Source organism: Marmota marmota, unplaced genomic scaffold (assembly GCF_001458135.2).
Source record: "Marmota marmota marmota unplaced genomic scaffold, marMar, whole genome shotgun sequence".
Lineage (NCBI taxonomy): Eukaryota > Metazoa > Chordata > Mammalia > Rodentia > Sciuridae > Marmota > Marmota marmota.
The window spans coordinates 1,355,844-1,381,097 of NW_026000022.1; the positions used below are offsets into that span (position 1 = coordinate 1,355,844).

General features: G+C 43.4%; 1 long non-coding RNA gene across 2 annotated transcripts; it reads right to left on the reverse strand.

Annotated features, from left to right (window-relative positions):
* Positions 1-1,889: 1,889 nt before the first annotated feature.
* On the reverse strand, positions 1,890-23,833 carry LOC125618906. 2 transcript variants are annotated; one of them, XR_007350278.1, is made up of 5 exons: positions 21,576-23,833; positions 21,198-21,415; positions 12,291-15,220; positions 6,605-6,842; positions 1,890-5,141 (listed from the first exon to the last, which is right to left on the reverse strand). It is a non-coding gene; the product is annotated as an uncharacterized LOC125618906 (long non-coding RNA). The 2 variants fall into 2 exon arrangements; XR_007350277.1 differs by lacking the exons at positions 1,890-5,141; positions 6,605-6,842 and adding an exon at positions 6,865-11,847 and having other exon boundaries at positions 21,576-23,832.
* Positions 23,834-25,254: the final 1,421 nt, after the last annotated feature.

The window sequence follows — 25,254 nt, forward strand, 5'->3', positions numbered from 1 at the left end:
CTGTCCAGATTCACAGGGACTCCTCTGGACAGTTGGGACCATAGACTTGCTTTCTACTCATCAGGCAGTCTGAGAATTCTTTCTCAGGCAGAAGGCAGGGGCTTTGGCTCAGACTAGGGCTCGGGGGTGACCATTTTAAGGGTTTTTTTTTTAATTCTTCTTCTTCTCCTTCCTGATTCACTGGTTGCATTGAAAATGTGAGAACACAATGTTATGCGATTAATTTTTTCTTTTCTAATTCTGATACTGTTTGCAAGAAGTGACAGATTTCAGAATAACTAAATAATTTATAGTGTCACTTTTTTCTCCCAATATTAGTATCACATGTGAAACCTGATATTTTGAGACTTTTCATCACCCATCTGGTTCTCTAGGAATCTTCAAAAAGTGAAAATACTTTTAAAAGAAAGGAGAAAGACAGATAAAGAAAGAGGAAGAATGTTTTATGTGTTTGTTGATGTCCATCTTGCTTGAGTACTTTTTAGTATTAACCGCAGGCTGTAATTAACTTTGCATTATTATCCAGTCTTAATGACTTAGGAAATAGGCTAAATATTTTAACATAATTGGTGTCTCCATGCAGTGCTTAGATTGGGGATTGATTCTTTGCTATAGATTGCTGGAAAGTCTCAGTGAAACCACATTTATACCAGAGTCAAGTAAACCTGTGTGGTTACAGAGCTGGGAGAAAAGGAAATCCTCACTCTTGCTTGTGAGAGCTGATCTTGTGTACTATCATTAGATCTTAGAGAATCATGTGGTCACAGTGGACCAGATCATTCTTGGGGACAGATATGCTAGTGAAAGCTTCCTCAGGTATCCCTTTCTCCTTGGAACAAGTGGTCACATGACCTTGAGAGGCCATTCCAGACTTTCTTCTGTTATTTTGTACTTTGGGCTACAACGGAATAGTTTTACTCTTTCATCTTCTTATCCAGAGCCATGTTCTTAATGAATACACTATCTCTACAAGCCATTCTGTGAGCTGTGTTGGAGTTTTAAGTATCCCCCACAAGGTTTTCAAAATGTTACTCTATTATAAATCTATATCAGGATATGAGTTCTGAATCTGTATTCCTTTGTCTTGTCTATCTCAGTTTCACTTCTAGGGATGCTCTTATTCCAAAGCGTACTCACCAGTGACATTCCCGGACTGAACCATTCATGAGCAACCACCTGCATGCGTGGGTACCCATGCATACTGCTACAAAGATGCTGTGCATTTTTTAAAAAGACCATGTGGGATTCACTCCACAAAGCAACAGTGATGCAATATGAAGAAATCTATTCATGTACATGACCACTTTAATAAATGAATCACCAAGCATTTGTTGATCTGAATAAATGCTGAAATGTGTCTTAATAAAGATAATATCGACTTCTGACATTTCTGTAATGGGGCTAGATCTATATATCCTTAACGGGACAAAACTATACCCCCCACAAATGCACACATGCAACTCACATATTCTTTTTATTGTCAGTATCATAATACCAGATTTTGTAGAAAGATCCTAAAAGAAATTTCTGCTAATCAATAGCAAGTCCTGGATTCTATTATCACCAATATTATTTAAAATTATTCTAGAAATACTAGCCAAAAGGAATTAAACTGAAAGAGGCAAAAATTGTTATTACTTAAAGATGATATAACATGATTGCACATCAGGAAAAACCCACATGAACTAATACACCTTAGTTAAAGCAAAAAAAAAAAAAAAGAGCAGTTACTAAAAATAAAATTAGCGACACCTAACACCCTACTTATTTATTCAACAACCGTTTTTTTTTTTTTTTTTGGTACCAGGAATTGAACCCAGGTGTACTTAACCATTAAGCAGCATCCCTAGCCCTTTTTTTTTTACATTTAGAGACAAGGTCTTGTTAAGTTGCTCAGGGCCTTGCTAATATTGCTGAGGCTGGATTTGAACTTGTGGTCCTCCTGCCTCAGCCTCCTGAGTTGCCAGATGGCAAGCGTGCATCACTGCACCAGGCTTCAACAATCTTTTTGAAAGGGTCCATTTTGCTGGACAGTGGGGACATAACTCTAATGGGTTTGAGTCATTGTTTTCCAACTACTTGCTTTGTAATCAAAAGACATAAACAATATACAAACAAGCCAATGCACACGTGGACAGATTCTCAGGTAGCAGTCAGTGCTGTGAGGGAATTCAGGACAATCTTGTGTTGGGGTGAGGGACCCAGGGTCAGAGCCGGTGATGGGAAGAGTCCTACAGCACCCAGCCTGCAGGAAGGCCTCTCTTAGCAGGTAGAATGTGAGCTGAGACGTGAAGGATGGAAGTAGGCAGTCAGGCAAAGAGCCAGGGGAAGGGGATGGAGAAAGAAGCTCAAGGACAAGAGTGTGGCACTTTAGAGTGACAGGGAAGAGCCATGGTGCTGGGGAAGAGACGCTGGCTCAAGCAGGACACCTTTAGGAGGCTGGATCTTAGTTTGGTGCAGTAGGATTCCACTGCAGGGGTTTAAGGGAGGAGTGTCATTGGTATGACCTTGTGGGCTACTGAGAAAGCTAGCCCTGGTGGATATGTGAAAAGTGGTCTTTGGAAACATGGGGTGGAAACCAAGTGACCCATGGTCTAGGCGAGGGGAGATGGTGATGGGGTGGCCTCAGGAAGACACAAGTGAGTTAGACATGCATTTCAGATGCAGAAAGAACGACCAGTACTTGCTAACAGATTGATGTGGGGAATGAGTAGGAGGAGAATCAGGGTGTAATTCAAAGATTCCATTCACAATAGAAAAACAAACAAAAACACGAAACCTCCAAGAATAAATCATATAGGAGACGTCCAAAATATTTGTGAAGAAAACTCTGAAAATCTGCTGAAGGATTTAAAGAAAACGGAAAAAAAAAGATTTACATAATAAAAACAAATTTGCTCTTACAGAGCTAATATCCACAGTTTAAAGAAAATGGAGTTCACCAGGCAATTCCAGCAGGGGTTTTTTGTTGTCATTGTCAGTGGTGGTGTTTTTTTTTTTTTTTTTAACATGACACCAGTGAGATTAAGGTTCATCTGGAAGAATAAAGATCTATTTGGGACTAGCTAAGATAATTTGGGGTGAAAAAACAAAAAAAAAAGCACCCAGTGGCTCCGGAGGCTGAGACAGGAGGATGGGAAGTTCAAAGTCAGCCTCAGCCATGGCAAGGTGTTAAGTAACTCACTGAGACCCTGTCTCTAAATAAAATACAAAAAAAGATAGGGCTGGGGATGTGGCTCAGTGGTCAAGTGCCCCTGAGTTTGATCCCCAGTACTAGAACAACAACGATGACAAGAACAAAAAACTAAAGAAATACATACAAAAATTTTTTTTTTAAAAAAGTGCCAGTAGAACATAGTCTCTAACAACTACTAAAATGTAAAATAAAGTCATAGAAATAGTAACTTGGCATCACTGTGTAGGAACAGGAGTGAAGAAGCAGATTAATTGACAATTTGGAAGTAGATCCTGATATTGACTTATTTACTACATTTTGTACAGTGGCATTACCTATGCAAAAGAGGCATATTAGTACATGTACATTGTTGGGTAGTCCTTTTTATAAAAAAATGTAACTATTTTACTTAGTCTTCATCAAAACAGATTCAAATGGGTCATAGACATAAAGGGAAAACCGAATAATTTTGTAATCTTAGACCGAGGAAGACCTTTCCATGCATAATATAATAATTAGAAACCTGTGAGAAGTGATTGCCAACACAAACGACATAAATATGGAAAACTTGTTTATATGCCAAGAAGCTAGCAAATGAACACCAACCTCAAAGTTAAAATATAATTGAACTATCAAGTTCCAGGGGGTTTAAATTTCATCTATATGTTTGCAACTAGCTCCAGCCAAATATCTGAGTGGTTGGATTGTGTCCCCTCCAAAGATATGTTCACATCCTAATCCCCAGAACCTGAGAATGAGATGGTATTTGGAAATCAGGTCTTTGCAGACATAATGGAGTTGAGGTTCAGTCATCTTGGATGGGGTGGGCCCTAATCCAGCAACAATTCTTTTAAGAAAAAAATTTGGACACAGAGGCACACGGAAGGAAGACGACCTTGTGAAGAGGAAAGCAGAAATTAGAATAATGAAACTACAAGCTAAAGGATGCCAAGGATAGCTGGTAGCCACCAGAATCCAGAAGAAATGCACGGAACAAATCCTTCCCTAGGACCTCAGAGGCCCAGCCCTGCCAAGACCATGATTTAGGATTTCTGGCCTCCAGAATGGTGGGAATAGACATTTCTGCTGTTTTTGAGTCACCCAGTTTGTGGTAATTTGCTACATCAGCCCCTGGAAAATAGTATGCACGCTAGTGTCTAATAGGAATATTGAATTTTTGCCAAACAAATCTCTTCTTCAGTTGCATTTTAATACATACATAAATAAAAGCCAACATAACATAGATTTGTTATAGTTGTTAAGTCTTGAGAGTGTGAATAAAGGGCTTCTGCTTTCAACATGTCTGTAGGGTGAGGTTATTTTTTTTTAAATGTATATATTACCCTTATAACAGAATGTACTCTTAAAAGAAAGAAAAATACATAATGAAAGTCTGTTATCATGCCATGAGTGGAATCCAACAAATTCAGTTATGTAAAATGAAAGGTCGTGTTATTGGAGGATGAATATGAGCAGCTAGCCAGCTTCCGAGCTCCGGGGTCCTCATGTTCATTTTCAAATCCACCATGGCCCCAGCTGGACCTTGTCGCCGTGGTGGTGGGTGTCCATGCTGGTTAAAATCCATGGGGTTGATTTCTAGGTCTTGAGTCCTGCTGGGAGCTGGGGATAATGACTCACCTCCTGACATTTCCCAGTTATTTAGCACCTGTTTTGTGGCTTCCACTGGAGGCGCTGGCCTGCGGAATTCATCAGAACCAGGGACCCGGCCTCTCTCCTCCCAAGGCTACACTGCCTGGCAAGATCTGCAAAACTCTCCACATTCTTCTCCATAACCCATGGCTCCATAGTCTTGAGAGCTCCAGCCTGTCCCCTCTGAGAACTTGGATACATAAAGGACAGAAACCAGTAGCCATTCAGTATACCTCCGGGTGCCTTTCTATAAGAGATGCTAAGGAAGTGTGTGTGCGCCATTTTATATATCACACCACAACTTGGATAAGGAACACTGTAAAAGAACAATTAGTATTACCATATCGTATATAATTCAAAGGCTTAGTTCAGCTATTTTAAACATTTAAATGTTTTAAATATTCCTGTTCTAGACTCGTTTTTCATTGATAATTGATTATTAGCTTGGTTAGTTCTACCATATTGTCATTTGCCTTATATGATCATTAATAGTTCACCACTCAATTGTTTGGCCAATTTTATACAGCAGTCTACATTTATCTGCAGTTTCAATTTACTTTTGTCTAATATTAAATGATCAATTCCAGAAATAAACAATTCACAAGTTTTAAATTATGCACTGACCTGAGTCATGTGAAGAAATATCATGTCATCCCACCCTATCTCGGCTGGGACATAAATCATCCCTTTGTCCAATGTATCCATATTATGTATGCTACCTGCCCGTTAGTCACTTCTTAGCTGTCTGGGATATCAGATTGACTGTCAAGGTATGGCAATGCTTGTGTTGGAGTTGTCAATATGTAGTAGCCTGATGTAGTCGTCCAAGACTGCATCACAATACCTATGTCATTTAGCTCACTTCATCTCCTTACATAGGCATGGTTTCATCCCACATTATCACAAAAAAATAGGGTACAATAAGATATTTTGAGAGACAGATAGAAATCACATTTATAAACATTTTATTACAATATGTTGGTATAACTATTATTTTATTGTTATTGTTATTAGTTTCTTACTGTGTCTAATTTATAAACTAAGCTTTATGACATATATGTATATACAGAAAAATGTAGTCAATTTAGGGTTTGGTACTGTCTGTGGTTTCAGGCACCCACTGGGGGTCTTGGAAAGCATCTCCTGAGGATAAGGGGTGGGGTAACTACTATATATATAAATATAAACTCATTTTCCAGAATTTTTTTTTTTACCTTTTTCAATCCACCTTACAAGTGGACCTTTCAGCAGAACTGCTAGAATAAAATAGGTTTACCTGAACTGAAGGTATATAATTGGATCCCTTAGCAGGGTTTTAATTGTTAACTCTATGATTATTAACTGACCCTCCAACAGTCCCAGAGGAAAGGGGTGTCCCTTTAACATGTCACTTTGGACTACCTAAAATATTGACAACTCCAATTGCTAACAACTTGCTTTTCTTATAAAAAATATCACCTTTGTAGATCTTTGTAAATGCTTCACTCCCCATTGTACCCCACCAAGTCCTATTTCATCCATGACAAAGCCCTCTGGAATCTTCTCTAACCCAGAAAATCGAAGGCCATTCCATAGCGTTCGACCTGAATTCTCCCTTTGACTTTCAATCGTTCCAACTTACCAAAACCTGTGCTTGAATTAGAGGGGCCCAGTAGCCCTGGCCCTGCCTCCCCCAGACCAACTGAGCATCCGAGCCAAGTCAGAAGGTCCAAATCTTAGCCTGGTCCATCTAGGTACAAGCCAAGTAATGGGAAGCCCTCCAGCCCCCCACAGACAAACCTCTCTCCAGCAGGAAGGTCACAGGAAGGAGAGGCTGAACACATTCACTGTCTCCTTGGCCTGCTGCTGCCCGACTTCCTTTGGGCTCACCAGACGATATTTAGGCGCCAGACACATAGCATGGTGCCATTTGCGTGTCTGTGTTAAAGTTGACTTAATTAGGAGATTCTACCTCAAATGCATGCTTAAATGAATTCTCTTAGTGGTGAAACATTTTTGTCTGCTGCCTATCGCTGTCCTGAAAAAGAACAGAACACACAAATTGCGCAGCAGCTCTGAAGTCATGTTTACACGCATTGATGTGCAGTAGGAAAAGAAAACCGGACTGGGGTCGAGTGAACTCCTGTAGGATAAATAGAGATAAATAATTCAGATTCTCATTATAATAGAGGCATATAGCTGGGGCGCATGGGAGCGCCGGGCCTTTGTGAGAATCGGTATGCCGCGGGAGTTCAGAGGCTATAGCATGTAATCTAGCATTAATATTAACATAAATCAGAGGCAGGAATTAGCAATATTTCTAAAGTCTTATAGGATAACTGAATTCACACTATATCGTCGAGTCCTCCTGGGCATTTTAGTAATCGGGTAATAGAAATGTTGAAGTAGTTGAGATGTTCTTTATATTACTCTATGAAAAGATCTTTAACACAATGTCTTTAGTAGACAGTTTTGATAGAACACGTTGAACAAAAAGAAATATGCCTATTTTGGTAATATGGGTATGTTTCATTAGCTCAGCCTGCAGCGATATGACATTACATTCTAAAAGGAATACAATTAATAACAATGAGAGATTTTTAGCTCTCAGAGTGTAGCTGGAGGAACGGAGCAGGATGTCAGGGCAATTAAGCGGAGGCACTGCATTACCTTTGTCTGCACACCCTTAACATCACCCTGTCTCAATGTGTTGAATAGTTATTTCTTTAGTGGAGAATTTGTAATTTATTTTGATGTTTCCTATAATTCAGACCACTATTATTAAAAAAAAATTATTTTCTCCCTCTCTCTCTCTCTCTCTCTCTCTCTCTCGCTCTCTTTCCAGGTAAGGAAAAAAAAATCTTTTAAAATAACTAGCTAGTAGAAATTAACATTTCTTTGGATTGGCATAGCTTCCTTTTTTTTTTTTTTCTTTTTCTAGAAGGGAATAAATGACTGCAAGGGAGATGCATACAATGACTGTTGGGGATGAAAGCCAACAGAAGCATCCTCCCCAGTATGGCAGAAAAGTATACAACCACCCAGGAACTCCTGAACTCCATGCATTCTGTAAGAGCAATCCAGGGGAAAGAGTTGCACTTTGAGACTATTCAAATAATCAGGCAGGGTCTTGTTTTACTCAGTGTTAACCTTTAAGTTTTATGTTAAATGACAGTGAAGGTTCCGGAACACAGTGATTCACCAGAGTCTCGGCAGCAGAGATTTCCTTTATCTGTAAAGAGGCTTCATTCCACTTGGCAATTCCAAAACTGCTCTGGGCTCCGCTCACTGGTCAGTTTTAATGGGAACACCAGATAAAGTGTATCACAACATGAAAATACTGATTTTTCAAGACAGATGAGGAAGAGGCCAGTTTGAAATCCCATTTTGGGGCTTCAAGCTTTCAGTCTCACGGCTGGTTTGGTCCAAGTGGAGGAGTCTTCAGGTAACGGTGGGGGTGGGGTGGGGGAACAAATGAGAACGAGAGGGATGGAGGGCTGGTGGGGGACGGGGGAGACCCACTAATCACCCCTGCTGGCATTCCCTGGTGAGCACCCACAGTGGGTAAGCAGGTGTCTGGGAACCCTGCTGAGCTGAGCCTCGGGGGCATTCAGACGCAACTCCATTTCCACTCATGAGTAATGTATTAAAATGTTGTAGCTAATAAATTGTTAATCCGAGAAGCTCCAGGTTATTTCTTCCTGGCACAGCGACTTAGTTAATGTAACACCAACCTGGCCATCGCTCTGGCCGCCTGTTAGTTTCTGTGCTCTTTTCCCAAGGCTTTCCACGCGCAGCCAAGTCCCTCTGCCTGTGACCACTGCTTAGTTCCTGCATATATGCAGACGCACACACCTCTTCAGACAATTAAATCACACCGCACTGCCCAGGGACGGGAGACTGCGAGTGTTGTGTGAGCGGTCCCCCACCCCCGCTAAGTATCATTGACGAATCCATCAAGAGCAGTGATGCATGGGCTTCCCCCTTACCTAGAAGGACACTAGGGCAACGGTGACATGCTGTCACCGTGGTAACTGTGGCTGAAGTGAACAGCCTGTTAGGATAGGTGACCTCTGTTGGCAGTGCGCCTAGAGATGTAGCACTCGCCTGGCTGCCATGTCATGGGGACCCCAAGGAGCAGACCAGTGCCCTCAAATTGATTCATTAGGCCCTAAACATATCGATCGCTCCAATTTGCAGGAATTTATTATATTGATATTGGACTGATTAACATTTTGTGCCAGACTGGTTCGATATGTGCTTGTAACAGCTTTTAATGAATAATTGACTTTTATGATTCCATCTCAGGGCTGTCAGTGAGCTGTGAACTGTGGGCAGGCTCGCTCCCGGGCTGTCTCTCCAGTGGCACTGGGCAGTGATTGAATACCTAGGAAATTAGTGTCCTTGCTGTCTCATTTTATGAAAGATAAATGCTATGACATTTAATGCAGACCTTAATTTAGAACAGAACTAAGCAGATCATTTTGCAATTTAATCATAAACAGGTAAATATCAAAACTTGTTTAGCATTTTACAAGTTAAGCACACAGAAGACAGAGGCAAAGTGGACCAGGCAACCAGGGAGCCGGCAAAAGGTAAAATAAAATAATGTGGGTTGGAACTGTGCAGCATTTTAATAATCACGTAATTTATGAGGGCCAACATCCGATCCCGTTTTTCAGCCCAGAATATACTGCTCTCATTCACTCCGTGGTGAGCCGAGGGCGTGGCGCCTGGCCCAAGCTGAACAGTTAGCATTTACCTTCCTGGCCTAGTGGGCCCTGTAATACTGCCTGGTGAGTCGAGGAAAATACATTGACTGATTTGCCTCAAAAGTGAATAGCAGGATAAGGGACAGGCTCTAGTTTAATATGTGCCCCTGACATGTAATAAGGGGAATATCACATTCCGCATGGTTTATGTGTTACCTAAAACAACCATAAACATTATGAAAAGACGGCAGGAAGAAGACGAGATTTTATTGTGTTCGCTAACAACAGAGAAAGAGGAATAGGAAGGTTGGGGGCTGTCAGCTCACACCTCTTGCATTCATATTTAAAGCATATTTCCTTCCTTTCATTTTAATTAAAAGACTTAAGTTAGGGAGAAACTGTCTAAACATCATGTCAAATTATTCATGTTTGTACATATAAGGAATAAAATGAAATGGTTCTGTGCATGGTTCTTCTTTCTTCTTTACCATTCCGTATTTTTTTCCCTATCTATTTGTGCAGACTGAGGACACCTTTATTTGATGTGCAGTTGTCACTTGCTAATGTGTAACCTCACCCTATGCAGTGTACATATTTTATGGCCCTGGTCTGAGGTATGCTCATTCCAGTCCTCCAGTGGCGCCACCCAATCCTATGGTGCACAGACAACAGAAACCTTCTTGCTGCCTTGCTCATTTTTTTTGGGGGGGGGGGGGGTGGTACAAGGGATTGAACTCAGAGGCACTCGACCACCGAGCCACATCTCCAGCCCTATTTTGTATTTTATTTAGAGACAGGATCTCACCGAGTTGCTTAGCACCTGGCTTTTGCTGAGGTTGGCTTGGAACTCATGATCCTCCTGCCTCAGCCTCCTGAGCTGCTGGGATTACAGGCGAGTGCCTTGCTTGGTATTGATGGGTGGGGGGCCTTAGGCCACCTCCCTTATTCAATCTGTGGGCAAGCTACCTTATATGGCTTCTACTTGTGTTTGTAATGATGTTTTTTGCTTTTGTGATTCTTATATCTGATGCAAATCAAGGATTGACTTGGCTCCTGAATAGAGATGCACATACAGACCTATCTGGGAATAGACTATCTCACCTGTATGGTCAGGAGTACCTTGAACTCGCTGTCCGTCCCAGACAACCGAATCCCACTGGGTATCAGTAGTCCTTATCTAGCATGGCATCGTGATTCCCTGCCCCCTGTCAAATGCAGGAAGCACAGCTAGGACAAGAGCATTGGAAAAGCTCCGAGTGCCTCCCTCCTGTTTATAAATTGGGAAATCACACACATCCTCCCTTTTTGTTGGATCACAATCACAAACAGCAAAACAAACATTATCCCTCTCTCTAACCTAAACAATAATGTCCCCTAAACAATAATGACTGGCTTTCCACCTTCTCTCTTGACGGCCAGTCTTCAGTATCCCGCGTGATATTCATTTCTGACAAATCTTGTCTAAGCCAATATTTTCATATGCTAAAGGATGACTGGGATTTGGGGTATTTAATCCGATACAGCCCCATGCAAACCCATTATAGCGTGTGACACGCCACATATAGACCAATTCTACAGAGACCTGTGTTTTGTTGCTTAGGGGTCTGATTCTCTTCATTCTGCCAAAATACCATATCCCCAAGCTCAGAGGGGAAAAAATGGGTCTTTTTCCAATTGCTCCCATTATTGTTAGGAAAGGGAAATGAGAAACAAGGGGCTGTCCCAAGGCTCTGCTCTGGCCTCCTTCTGCTGAGCGGCAGTGGTGGAATTTCCTGTGTCACAAACACACACACACAGACACTCACACATAGACACACACACACACACATGCGCACACACACACACACACACACACTGGTGCACACAAATACTGATTGTATGTTGGTTCTGCCCAATCCTCCCCTCAGGGAGGGGTCAACCTCATGAGGGCCTTGTCCACATCACTTGTTCATTCTGCTCCTCCGAGTAGATCCTGGATTTCTTGACTTGGTCAAAACTCATTGGTTTTATCTCTCCTGCATTCATTCTACAGGGAGAATTTTCAGGACTTGCTGAATACTCTCCTGCCTAATTCTTTCCTATCACTAATGGAATAGCTTTCTGTATCTATTTTATCTTCTGGTTCTGCTGTCAGATACCTGTCATACTATTAGCAGGAAACCCATGAAAAATTTAACAGGGAAAAAAAATTTTGATTTCCCCAAGTGGACTGCTAGAATACATTCTCCCTGTATCCTGTAGTAGCTTTCAAAATCCTTACCTCTTAGTAAGCACTTTAACTCAGAGAAAGGTACAGAAATTGTGGGACATGATGTTATTCCAATCTGGCACCTAAGGAAAATATTCAAAAGTTTAAGCAAACAAAATTCAAAGTTTCTTATTTAAAAAAAAATTTTTTTTTTGCTCTATACAGTTTCCTCTATACAAATTTCCTCTGTATTTTTAAGGCCTACTAAAGGACCATTATGTTATATTCTTTACTTCATAATCCTAAAATATGCAAAAGACCTGTATGGAATTATTTATACGTACTAAAAACCCCAGTGCCAAATATTTTATATTTTTGATTCCAGAAATTCTATTATTTATTGAAATCTTACTTAATAATTGCTCCTAAAATTGATGACCTAATTGGTCACTGGTTTGAAAATTTATTTTCTCTTATAATCATATGAGTGATTGTAAGGGGGGGAAATCTCTTCACTTAGTGTCTTGGTCCACTTGTTATAACAAAGTACCATGGATTAGGTGGCTTATATACAACGGGTATTTACCTCTCACAGTTCCAGAGATTGCAATTCCAAGATCAGGATGCAGCATGGCTGGGTTCTGGTAAGGGCCCTCTGAGTTGCAGTCTGCCGATCTCTCCTTGTGTCTTCCCATGGTGGAATGGTTGGAGCTAGTTCTCTGGTCTCTTCTTTGAGGACCCTGACCCCTTTCATGAAGGCTCCACCTTGACATTCATCATCTCCCAAAGTCTCAACCTCTAAAAACCACCACTGGTGGGGATGAGATTTCAACATATGTATTTTGGGGAGGACATGGACATTCAGTCCATAACACTTAGGAAAACATATTTTTTTTTCTCAGCTATTTCAAGTAGCCACATAAGTTGTGGTTTTAAACCTCGCCAAGTCTGTCTCTTCGTCTATCTTTATAAGGTCTCAGAAAGGAAGCGTTTATTGGCTTCTATGTTTTGGTCTTTGAAAAGATACTGAAATGTCAGTACATATTTAGTGTTTCCAAATATCGAAACTTGGTGGAAATGCCTAGAAAACATCTGGCTCGAAGTGATGTCTCATGTTTGATCCAAATGTTTCAACACTGTGCAGACGAAAAGACTGATTTTCCCCCCCAAATTCTTCATTCCTTTCCAGTACCAATGATTCCTTTGCTTGAGACCAAGAGGCAGCCTAATCATTGTGTGGATGCCTGGCTCTGGGGCTGTCCTGTGCTTTTCTGAGGAGTGTACATTGCTCAGCATGCAGAGGTTTGAGGGCTGACAGATAATGCTCCAGGGATGGGTTGGCAGGCTGAAAGGTGGCTCCTGTCCCTAAACTCCTCCCTCCCCTCTCCTCCCTGTTCTAGGTTGGAAGATAAAACCAGGTGAGCAAAAGGAAGCTCCTTTTCCCTCTCTCCCACATGTGCCTCTACCAAAATGAATAATTTGTAAGCACCTGCTAGGTTTGGGCAACAGAGGCCTCAGGTCCCCCAGTTCTGGGTGAAGAGGTAACTAGTGGCTTCTCTAGGAATAAAGGCTTAGTACAGTCCAGATCTGGGTTTTCATTCTGATCCTGAGTAGCCTGGGATCACCCTCTGTTGCTGGATTCCTTTTCTTCTCTTTTTTCAACAACATACAAAATAGACAAATTCAGTTCTAAAAAGAAAAGTCAGAATTTCTCAGGAGTTTTGCCGTTGGGTGATACCGAATCAGAGAGAATAGGAGAGATACCTGGGAGGTGATAACAGACATCTTGGTCTGAGTGACAGTGACAGACGTGCTCTAGAGTGAGGTCCCTCCAGCTCCCAAATGCAATGCCTGGTCTTACTTCTGTGCTGGTGTTGGTCCTCCCCGCTGCCCAGGGCTCTTTTGGATACAGGTGGGCTGCAGTTTTAGTGATGAGCTGGGACAGAAAGCCTCTCGGGCAGGGGCTCCAGAGTGCAATGCAGGTTTGTAGGGCTGATCCTGCAGGAGGGTGGGCAACAGAGTTCAAAGTTCCTGATGCTCTGAGGACTAATATGCGCCGCACCCACATCAGGGGGCCTGACTGGGTGACCCAGGTGAGGGATCTGGACCCACAGGTGAAGGCCATGCCTGCAGTCAAGTGTGAGACCGTGGTGTTCCAGAGAAGCCGTCTCAGTTGGAACAGGTCTCTCCAGCAGGTGTGGGACAGAGATCAGCAGGGGCTTCACTCAGGTTCAAGGAGGGGTGAGGTGGGGAGGGGTGATGTGGGGAGGGGTGAGGCAGAGCACTCAAGGCCATGAAGCAGAGGGGTAGACACAACCGTAAGTCCGTCTCTGAGACAGGTGGTGCAGTGACGCAGTCTCACCATTTCCCACGGGGTGATCCGTGTGCCACTGATGGACAAGGTGATGGGAAAAAAAACGAAGTAAAATGGAGTGAATAAAAAACACGGGGTGTTTGGTCAGGACTGAACTTTGGAAGATACCACCATCTCTCACGTGACCTCCAACCCAAGCCGCTAGGAATTGGAGGTGTTTGCTTGGGCTCTTAGTCCAGATGAAATCTGACCTCATCCGGCCACAAGTCCACGTTCTTCAGACTGTGCCAGGCTGGCTGGGGGTGCAGGCGACTGGGACCATCATTCCCCCCCGAAGGCAGGCTAAAGGCAGGAGAGCAAATGCAGGGACCTCCTTCTCGGCTAGGTTTGGATCTAACTGGCATGAGGATTTGGAAGGCTGAGAAACATAGACCTGGAGGAACATTCTGAGTCCTTACAGCTGCCTTGGAAGGGGAGGAAGCCCTTGGCCCAGCACCCCTTTGCTTCTTCCTGTCTCAGTCTTAGGTCTCCGCTGTTGAGTTCCTGCTCCCTGTGGCCAGGCTTCTGAGTGCTGACGGCCACCCCCTCTGCCTCCCTGACACTGTGCCCCAGCGACCTACCTGCCAGAGTACATTGATTCACCCCCCTGCAGGTCAGAGCTGGCCCTCCTTGGAGACTGTTCTAGAAGCTTCCGAGAGAGGTATCCACTTTCTCCAGGATGGTCTGGCCTTCAACCTTGTGGTCTCTCAGGGCTGACACTTTATGGTTTCATCATACTCACTCTGGACACAGCCAACACTATGTGGTCATAAGAACACTCAGAAACCTCCCGAATTAACCAGTTTCCTTCCCATTTTTTTATCCAATGGACCCATCGTTACCTCTGAGGTTAAAAAGAAAACCAGGCAGAAAAAGTGGAGAGCAAGGTAAATCCCGGCAGGAGCAGGGTAGCAGAATTTCTCATTGGGCTCATTTGTCTCCTATGGCTGCTGTGTTCCTCCAATGTGTTTCTGTACCTGGGAATGAATTCTTCAAATTGTGCATTAACTATCACAAGTGCAACTTCTGCCGAATCAAGACATTTGCAGGAAATATTACAGTTATCATTTCTAGGTCGATAAAACTGAAAACAATGTTGATCCGGTTGACATAATTTACTCCACTTTTCAGAGAGCTCCTGGTAAGGCCCTTCCAAAAAGACTCTGAAAGAAAAATAAACAATCTTAAGGTAGAGAGCATCTCATAGAGACAAACGTAAAGAGGTAAAGAGGTTCATGGTGGCCTGGCAGTATCTGGTTGTTTACCTAAAATAGATGGGCAATTGATAGTGAAGATTCTTCTCTCTTTTTTTTTTTTTCCAAAAAGTACCCCTTGAGTTTCCACCCAATGTGATTGATTTTGAAATTGTCAGGTCTTTTAGAGACATATAAAAAAAAACAGGGACTCTGAACACAGCTCAGTACAACAGGTGTGGCTGCATGTGACGTTTGGGAGACACTTGAGTAAGGCCAGCAAGAAAACACACACACACGCACACACACATACACACAATACAGATCCATGTAGACACATATATACATATGCACGTGCACACACACGCACAGACACACACATACACATCTGAATACACTCGAGATCAGGCTGCTAAGTCTAATATATTAGAATTTTTTTCGTAAAGCACTAGATAAGGCCCCCAAGGAAAACAGTGCATTTTGGGGAACAGATGTACATTATGTTTGCATAAAAACAGAAACTTTGGGTCCATGAAAAGACTAAGCAGTCCTAGGAGATACCTGAAACCCCCAGCTTGCTCACTGCCCTTGAAAGGTGGGAGAAGGAATGAGGCTAATTCTCTAAGACAAACCGAGAGGAGGCCTGGGTCCCCTTCGCCTGTCTACCAGTGTAGGCAGGGTAGAAGGAGGTCTCTAGTCAGAGTTCTCAGGCATCTGCTTTTTACTGAAATGTCCAGGGGCCTTCATTGAAGGGGCTCTTGGTTCATTTTGTCCTGAGGGGCCCATGCAACTGAGTGACCCAGTGAGCTTCTTGGGGGGTCTCTCTGTAGTGATGGGAGCAAAGAAATACAGAGGTGGTCTACCCTATGGTGGAGGTCAACCCAGAGGGGCCAAGGTAGGGTGCAGTCCAGGGTGAGGGTCTGGCCTCCACAGGCCTGAACAATATGTCCCCACCTGCCACCATGCGCTAACTGACCAGGGAACTCACTAGAACTTACCATCTTGATTTTTTTCCCCTCTAAGTGGAAATTCTTGGTCTATGTATTTTACAAAAACCATGGGGGGGAGAAATAAATAAATCTTTTCTTATAAAGATTGAAAGACAGTTGTAAAAATCAGGTCATTAATAAAAGCAATGTGTCCTTACAGTGAGTGCAGAGAAGGGCAGTAACCCAAGCTGTCCATCCTAGGTTGAATGGACTCACTGGGTGGCAACGGTAGGCAGGGGACGTGTGACTGGAGGTGGCTCACTGGGGTCCACCCTAGGAGGATCCATCTTTCCTGTGGCCCCTTCCTCTCACTCTGTTTCCTGGCCACCATCATGGAGAGGTGTTTCTCCACTTCACCCTTCCACCATGATGTTCTGCCTCGCCTCAGGCCTAGAGCAATGGAGTCAGCGGATCACGGACAGAATCTCAGAAACAGCCTCGAGGAAACTTGATCTCCTCTAAATTGTTCTCATTAGATATTTTGGTCACAGTGGCAAAAAGGTGGCTAATACTTCCATCATCTCAACCTGTTGGGATTTGGATCTAAGATTCTCCAAAGGCTCATGTGTTAAAGACTTGGTCTCTGGGAGGCGGTGTAACCTTTAAGAGGTGCAGTTGTGTGGGAAGAAGTCAGGTCATTGGGGGATGCCCTTGAAGGAGATACTGGGTACCTTCCTCTCCCTCTATTTCCTTGTAGTCATCATGAAGTGAGCAGCTTCACTCCATCATGTGTTCCCCCGATGAGGTTCTGCCTCACTATAGGCCCAAAGTGATGGGGCCAAGTGACTATAAAATGGAACTTCGAAAACAAACCTTTCCTGCTTTCAGTTGATTTTCTCAGGTATTTTTGTCACAATAACGGACAGCTGACTGACTCACAGCCTAAAGCACAAACATCTTAAATGGCAAGTCTTCACAACTGAGATCATTAAATACTAAAATGACTCTGATTGCTCAGGAGCTGCAGCTCCTCACTAATTCATACACTAACTAAATAAATGAGCCTGAGAAAATCACCTTGAGTGTGATGCTTGGTGGTTCTTGACTTCTATGAAGGCACCAGGTCTTCTAAGTACTTGCTCTCCCAGCTATGGGCCATCTTCACCCAGAACAAGACAAATAAGATGCTGGAGTTAGAAAGAATGCCTCCCTCCACCATTTGACAGGGAAGAAGCCCATGTTTCAGAAACATAGAGAAGATTCCTAGCACCGTGGGGCATTAGGCCCAGGTCATTGTCACAGACTCGGGGTCCAGATGCATGGTACATGAGGGTTTGAAATGAGCATAAGTATATGCTCAAGTCACCTGATAGAAAAAAATCTGCTACTAATATTTCTCTCTCAGTACCACAGGAATGCTATTTTTTTCAGTGAGCTCTGAGCATGATGTGCTCTAGGCTGTGTCTAAGTGATGTATTTCTTCACCCAAAAAAGTGAAAACTCAGATGGTCTGCACCATATTTTTGGAAACAGCTGGTTGATTGACTAGATTTTTAATTTTTCACAGGAATGTTTGATGTTGGGGAGACTGTACTGCTAAAGTCCTCTGAGGAAAGAAAAGATTTATGTAATTTTTCCATAAATATTTCATATTTCACTTTAATGACTATGAACAGAAATCCAGTGACTGAAGAGATGATCCTTATTTCCCTACACACCAACTAAAGATCCAGCTTCCAAACTCTTGGCAATCCTCTCCCACTTTGGGAATCTGAATTCTTTAGAATTCAGCTGTTTCCAAACGCATCTGCCGCATTTTCAAGGGAACTTTCAGTTGATTTGTGATATGCTGTTATTGCCATTTTTGAATAAACAGACCTGAATATTTGGTCAAAATGCTTAAATCACCTGAGTTGCAATGAATAGGCCAATGATTCTCATACTTCACACGTAATAGACACCCAACATATGTTCATTAGGTGTGTTTGACCAATATCAAATATTCATTATTTTAATATAGTAAAATATTAACACATGATCACTGTATGTTACATAGTAATAAGATATTGATACAAATGCATAATAACAAATATATTAAATTGAATTGAATGATATCTCTCAAGGCTACTATATATGAGTAAGTAAGTGATTCAAAGAGCTCCAAGACATGAAAAGGAATTAATATCTATCGAATATGTAGTAGATGTTAGTCATGGTCCTAGATGCTTCATAAATGATCTTACTTAATTCTTACAGAAATCTAGGGGTAAAGCCTACTTTGTATAGCATGCAGACAGGGGAAATCCAGGCTCAGAGAGGTGAAGGAATTGTTCAAAATTACACAGCAGGTAGCCAAAGAAGCCTGAAAGTTAACTTGAGACTGTTTGGTTCCAAAGGCTCTGTCTTTATCCCCTGATGCTCCCTTAAGCGAGCGCTCTTCAGGAGTGTCTCTACCCTGCTTGAAAATTCTCCCACCAGGTTCTCCCAAGTTCACAGTGAAGGTGCATCCATGTTGCCCACAGATGAACAGGTGCAGCTGAAGAGATGGAGTGGGGATCTCTCTGCCTCTTTCACTCTCGCTGTAAAGGAACGCATCGGATGGGCTGCCTGTCCTCTCACAACCAAACACAATGGGTTTGCCCCTTGGTGAGGACCAAGCTGATCATCCCAACCATGAGTGAAAAGAGTAAGGAAAGGTGTGTTACTTGCAGCAGGTAAGAAGTGCACTGGAGGGAAGTCTCAAAGCAGTAGCTCCCTGAACAAAGAAAGTAAAGGGCTGTTATTGGGGAGACTTCATGCATATTCATGCATTCATGCAGATTCATCAGCGTAAGTGGAGGTGGGCAGTTACTGTGCATGCTCGGTTCACGGTCACCCATCACATGATCAAAAAAAGTGGTGCACAGAGATGCCTCTGGGTGCGCAATTTAGTACTACAATGGACAGAGTTTACACTAGGTCCCCTAAAAAGAGTGCATTGAGTGACTCAGCCATCTTGGCTGGCTCCTCTAAGTGTCTCTGGATGGCTTTATCTGAATTAAATACAAACAACTTTGACTAAGCCGGTTAACAGCCTTTGAAGGGGAAGCAGCCCTTTCCCGTGGAGCACAGGGAATCTTCTCTCATAGTGCCTGCCTAGTGGCTAACACCTGGCGTGTGTCCTAGGGTCCAGCACGTTAGACATGATGAGATCCTCACTTCCCAGCCTCACTGAGAAAACACTGTATTAGGCCAGACTCAGACCAGAAAGGAGGAACAGGAACCACACAGAGGAGGGATGCCAAATACCTGTGCACCTAGCAACATTCGGGCTCCGTTCACCTTCACGGGAGTGCTTGCTGTCACTCTGTCAGACCCAGGCTGACCCTAAGACAGACACCTGGGCTAATGCGGTCTGTCCCCCCTGACATTTTATTGTGACCATGAAGAAGAAAGAGAAGGAAGGAACCGGGCACAGTGGGGCACGCCTGTAATCCCAGCAACTCTGGAGGCTGAGCCAGGAGAATCAAGAGTTCAAAGCCAACCTCAGCAAAAGCGAGGCGCTAAGCAACTCAGTGAGACCCTGTCTCTAAATAAAACACAAAGCAGGGCTGGGGATGTGGCTCAGTGGTCGAGTGTCCTTGAGTCCAGTCCCTGGTACCATCCCCCCTACAAAAAAAAGAGAGAGAAGAATAGACATTGGGAATTATGAGCCCCACAGGAGTCAGCCACCAGAATAGTCCACCCAAGGGAGCCCTTGGAAAAACAAGGTGGGTGCTCCACATGGGCAGGGGGAGGAAAGGCACTGAGATGAGCTCTCCCCTCACTCCTGGGCCAGCCACCAAGGTCCAATTTGTACTTGCCTCTTGAATTCAGATGTCAGTAAATAGAAACAAAAATTTGTAAGAAAAGATTATTTAATAATAGGTTTGCCATTGTTTGGCACGCCAGACTTCTTCCTTGTTTCAGATTTGGTCATGTCTCTAAAAACTGTAAATATGCTCATTTCATGAGCATTTATCTGATCCTGGCCACAAGCCTTTCTGCATTATGCCAGGTAGAAATATCAATCAAAGTGAAGAACTGTTTCGCTGCTGGACAATTTCACCACAATGGTGTCTTGTTCACTGTGGGTTTCAGGGTTGGGAATTCTGTGTCATCAAAAAGATGCGGCACTCTCTGGGTGTGGTGGTGCACAACTGTAATCCCAGAGGCTCAGAAGGCTGAGACAGGAGGATCAAGAGTTCAAAGACAGCCTCAGCAAATCAACTCAGTAAGACCCTGTCTCTAGATAAAATACAAAATAGGGCTGGGGATGTGGCTTAGTGGTTGAGTGCCCCCGAGTTTAATCCCCAGGACCACCCCCCCCAAAAAAAAAAAGATGTGGTACTCATCTTATATTTGGTGGCACATGCCTATAATCCCAGCTATGAAGGAGTCTGAGGCAGGAGGATCTCCAGTTTGAGAACAGCCTTGACAACTTAGGGAGAACTTGTTTCAAAATGTAAAAAAATTGCTGAGGATACAGCTCAGGGGGAGCACACTCACCTAGTGTGCGTGAGGCCTTGTGTTCAATCCCTAGTACCGGAAACAACCGTTTCAGGCCTTCACAGTAACTGGGCTAAGTTTTTTCCTCCGCTTTTCAATGGCATGATATGGGAGGCACTGACTCAAAGTATTTGGATGGGTGAGAGGGAGGGTGTTGGTGAAGGAGAAAAGAGGGAGATCTCTTCGCCAAGATTTGCAGGTGTTAAATATAAATCCCCAATCGGTTACTGTGACTCTCCTGAGATTGGAGAAGGAAGTGGGTGGGTGGATTGGTGGGTAAGGGTGGCAAAAGCAGGCCAGAAACCAAGGACTCCATCTGAGGCATCTGAACAGATACTTCCTACATGGGGGTGGGATTTACATAAGCATTTTCTTGAGTCCTGATAACAAAGCCAGGCCTTGAAAGACATTTCACTTTCCCTGCCTATAAGCCAGGCCAGTACCTTCCAAGATGCACGAATCCCTCATCAGCAGCAACAAAATGTACTCACCATGTTTTGAAACCCTTCCAAATCACGGCAGAAGAAAGAGTAAGGAGATGATGGCAAGCCCGCCGCCAGCCGGGCATCCCAGCTGCCCTTTTTATCAGGGATGTTTTTAATCTCATCGCGCAGAGCTTGTGGGGCCTTCAATTCAGGACCCGCATTAGCTTCTTGATTTCTCCCCCAACAGAAACTGATCCGTTAGACCTTCCTCATCAACCTTAACCCTTTCAAAAAGTACTCAGGGTTAGAGATGCAGAGCTCAGGGGTAGAGCATTTGCCTAGATCTCCAGCAAACACACACACACACACACACACAATTAATGTTTGCCCTCTAAGAACCTATAAAAAATATGCCCATTGCCCTTACAAGCAGCAAAGACCTACCTGCAGAAAGAGGAGGCGTGCAATTTTTCCAGTGAAAGTGTCTTTTTAAAGAGCTGCATTGTTACTGATAGTATATTGTACCTGAAATGAAATGGATGCACTTTTGAAAGATAATGAACATAGCACTTCCACATTGTCAGTACCCACTCTCCGCTCTTGTGAAAAGTGCATGCTGTACAGTATTTGCAGGGATCCTACAAAAGAGAAACTTTAGATGATTTAAATACCTAACCATTCCTAATTGTTACTCAAAATAAAATGCTGTACTTCTTAAGTGCCCCCCCCAACACTGTTTTTTGTACCTTTATTTAAAGCCTGAAAATAAAATGCGTTGGCATGTGAATGGCAGGTCCCTCCTGGTGGCAGTGTGAGCACTCTGCCCCTGGAGCCTGGGGAAGGTGTGTGGGTAGGGCATTTGAACCCACTTGTCCATCTGGGGGCCTGGGGAAGGTGTAGGTAGGGCACTTGAACCCACTTGTCCACACTTCATGGACACCTGGGATGTGCTAGCAAGCTCTGAGATTCTGTAGGGGGTAAACGTGAATGAAGGGCTGGGGATGTAGCTCAGGGGCAGAGCACTTGCCTAGCATGAGCAAGGCCCTGGGTTCAATCCCCAGCAGCACCCAGAAATAAAGTGAATGCAATTTTCAGTGCCTAAACTTCAAAAGTTTAGTTTCATTGGCAGGTGGGACCATTCCACTCGATTGTCCTCTAATCTGGCCTTGAGATGCTGAGCAGTTCCACACCTGGAAGAATCCCAGGCCGGTTGGTATATTCCAGTTTAGAGTCTTGTAAGGACAAAGTTTCCAGGGGCTCCTACACCATTCTGCCTGGTATCCTTATCTGTGCAAGAGCACTGTTCACAACAGAGAGGACGGTTTGTGAAGTTTTTGAAGTTGTATCCCCAAAATGCTTCATTTACAACAAAACACTCAGATCCATGGCCCAGTGGAGAATATTTTACCTTCAGGTCACTGGATGTTTTTCAGTAACCACTTAACCTGAATCCCTTCGGCTTTATGTTTAAGTCCACTTCCTCTCTTCCTATTCTAATTAAGACTGGGAAATCATGGAGATGTTTGCTGTTACTGTTTTCCTACAGCAGCCCGCCTGGACCCCTCATTCAGCCCTTGCAGTTCCCCATTATACAAGAAGCATTTGGTGGAGTCAATACACGTCCCAGCTGCCCATTTTTCAACGATCCCAACCCAGCTTCTTTGCTCCTGTTGAAACAACCCCTTTTTCTCCTTTAAAAAAAAATAACATTCTTTGATTTGGGGGGATTCGACTTATTTCACTTAGCATGATAGTCTCCAGTTCTATCCATTTACTGGCAAATAATTTCATTCTTCTTCATAGCTGAAAGTTCTCTCTGATATGAGGATGCTAACACATAAGGGGGGCGGGGAGAATAGAAATGCATTGGGTTAGAGAAAGGGGGATGAAGGGAAAGGGGATGGGAATAGAAAAGACAGTAGAATGAGTTGGACATCACTTTCTTATGTTCGTATATGAATACACGATCGGTGTAACTCCACATCATGTACAACCACAGAATGGAAAGTTGTACTCCACGTAGGCATATGTCAAAATACACTCTACTGTCATGTGTATCTATAAAGAACAAATAAAAAAATTAAAATAGTTCTTTGGAATATCTATGTTTTCCCTGTCCTTTCTTGGGTACGGCTCCCAGAACAGAGGTCCCTACACAAGGAGAAAACGAGTGTGACTTCCTACCTTCAATACTTTTCAACTCATTCCAGTCCCTGGCTTGGCCCTTCTCTCGCAACACAAGAGTGAATGGCCCTCTCTCCCACTCCCTCTCTCTCTCTCTCTCTCCCTCTTTTCCACATTTTTCCCACTGGTGCATTACAGTTGTACCTATGATGGGGTTTGTTGCTACACATTTGTACATGCACACAATGTGACAACATCATTTGGCCAATATCACTCCCCAGCACGTCCCCCTCCCTCCCTGTCTCTCTCCCTCAGGTCCTTTTCCTCTACTGATCTCCCTTTGATTTTCATGAGATCTGCCCCCATTTTTCTTTTCCTTTTTCCTCTCTAGCTTCTGCATATAAGAGAAACATAGGACCCTCGACCTTCCTTGTTTGACTTATTTCACTTAACATATGGCTTCCAATTCCATCCAGTTTCCTACAAATGACATATTTTCAATTTTTCTTTATGATTGAATGAAATTCTGTTGTGTATATATACCACATTTTTTTTGAGAGAGAGAGAGAATTTTTTAATGTTTACTTTTTTAGTTTTTGGCGGACACAACATCTTTGTTTGTATGTGGTGCTGAGGATCGAACCCGGGCCGCACGCAAGCCAGGTGAGCGCGCTACCGCTTGAGCCACATCCCCAGCCCTATACCACATTTTCTTTATCCATTCATCCAGTGATGGACACCTAGGCTGGTTTCATAGTTTGGCTATTGTGAATTGTGCTGCTGTAAACATGGGCATGCATGTATTACTGTAGTATGAAGACTTCAATTCTTTAGGATAAATACGTAGACTTGGTATAGTTGGGTCATATGACGGTTCCATGCCTAGTCAAATTTTGAGGAATCTCCATTCTGGTTTCCATAGTGGCTATACAAATTTGAAATCCCACAGTATAAAAGCATTCTTTTTCCTCCACATCTTCTCCAGCTTTTATTATTATTTGTATTCTTTTTTGTGGGGTGGTACTAGGGATGAACTCAGGGGCACTCAACTGCTGAGCCATATCCCCAGCCCTATTTTGTATTTTATTTAGAGATGGGGTCTCATTGAGTTGTTAATGCCTTGCCTTTGCTGAGACTGGCTTTGAACTCTCCATCCTCCTGCCTCAGCCTCCAGAGCCACTGGGATTATAGGCGTGCTGAACGGCCCATTAGCCCTTCTGAGTCAGAGAAGAGTCCTTAAAAGCTTATGACCCAAACCCTCCACGGGTTTTCATAGTGGGTGGTGAGTTGGGCTAATTTGGCTGATCTTGTGTCTCCTGCCATTATCCTCGCTAGCTATGATGTTGGGCACATGGAAACTGGGGATATGTACTGGCTTCCTCAGAACATTGGGCTCCAAGATACCTCCTGAGTGGGATTGAGGCTGAGAGAGGCTTTTCTTAAATTGATGCACAGGTGTTAGCAGGTGCTTGGAGAGTAATGGGATGCTTTTCTGGGCACCATGTCAGCCCTGACACCTTAGAAAGCAGGGTGAGAGCCGTCCTACCGTACAGGCAGGTTCAAAGTCTAGGAGTATGAATCCCTCAAGTTCTCACCCTACTCCTCTATTCTTGGGTGTTCCCATCCTCTGGCATTACTTTGTGCTTTTCCTCAACCAATTTCCTTCTGATCTGCAAATCATTGTGCTTTGCTTTTCACGATATTCTAAAGTATTTCTGCATTCTAAACCCATTCCATTCAGTGGAGTCATACTTCCTGCCACCCCTTCCACAGTCCTCTCTCTAAAAGCCATGCAAGGTTGGTGTCATTAGTAATCTGATGAGCCTGGTCTCTATTCTAATCAGTTCCTACAGGTAAGAGCAATTCCATATCAGCTGTGGCAATTTGAAATGGATCACTGGGGAGTCATCTAGGGAAGAAAGAGTTGCAGAAAATGTTCTCTTTCCACCTCTTCCCATTTCCTGAACTTTCCTAGTTCTGCCCCTTAGCTATGGGCAAG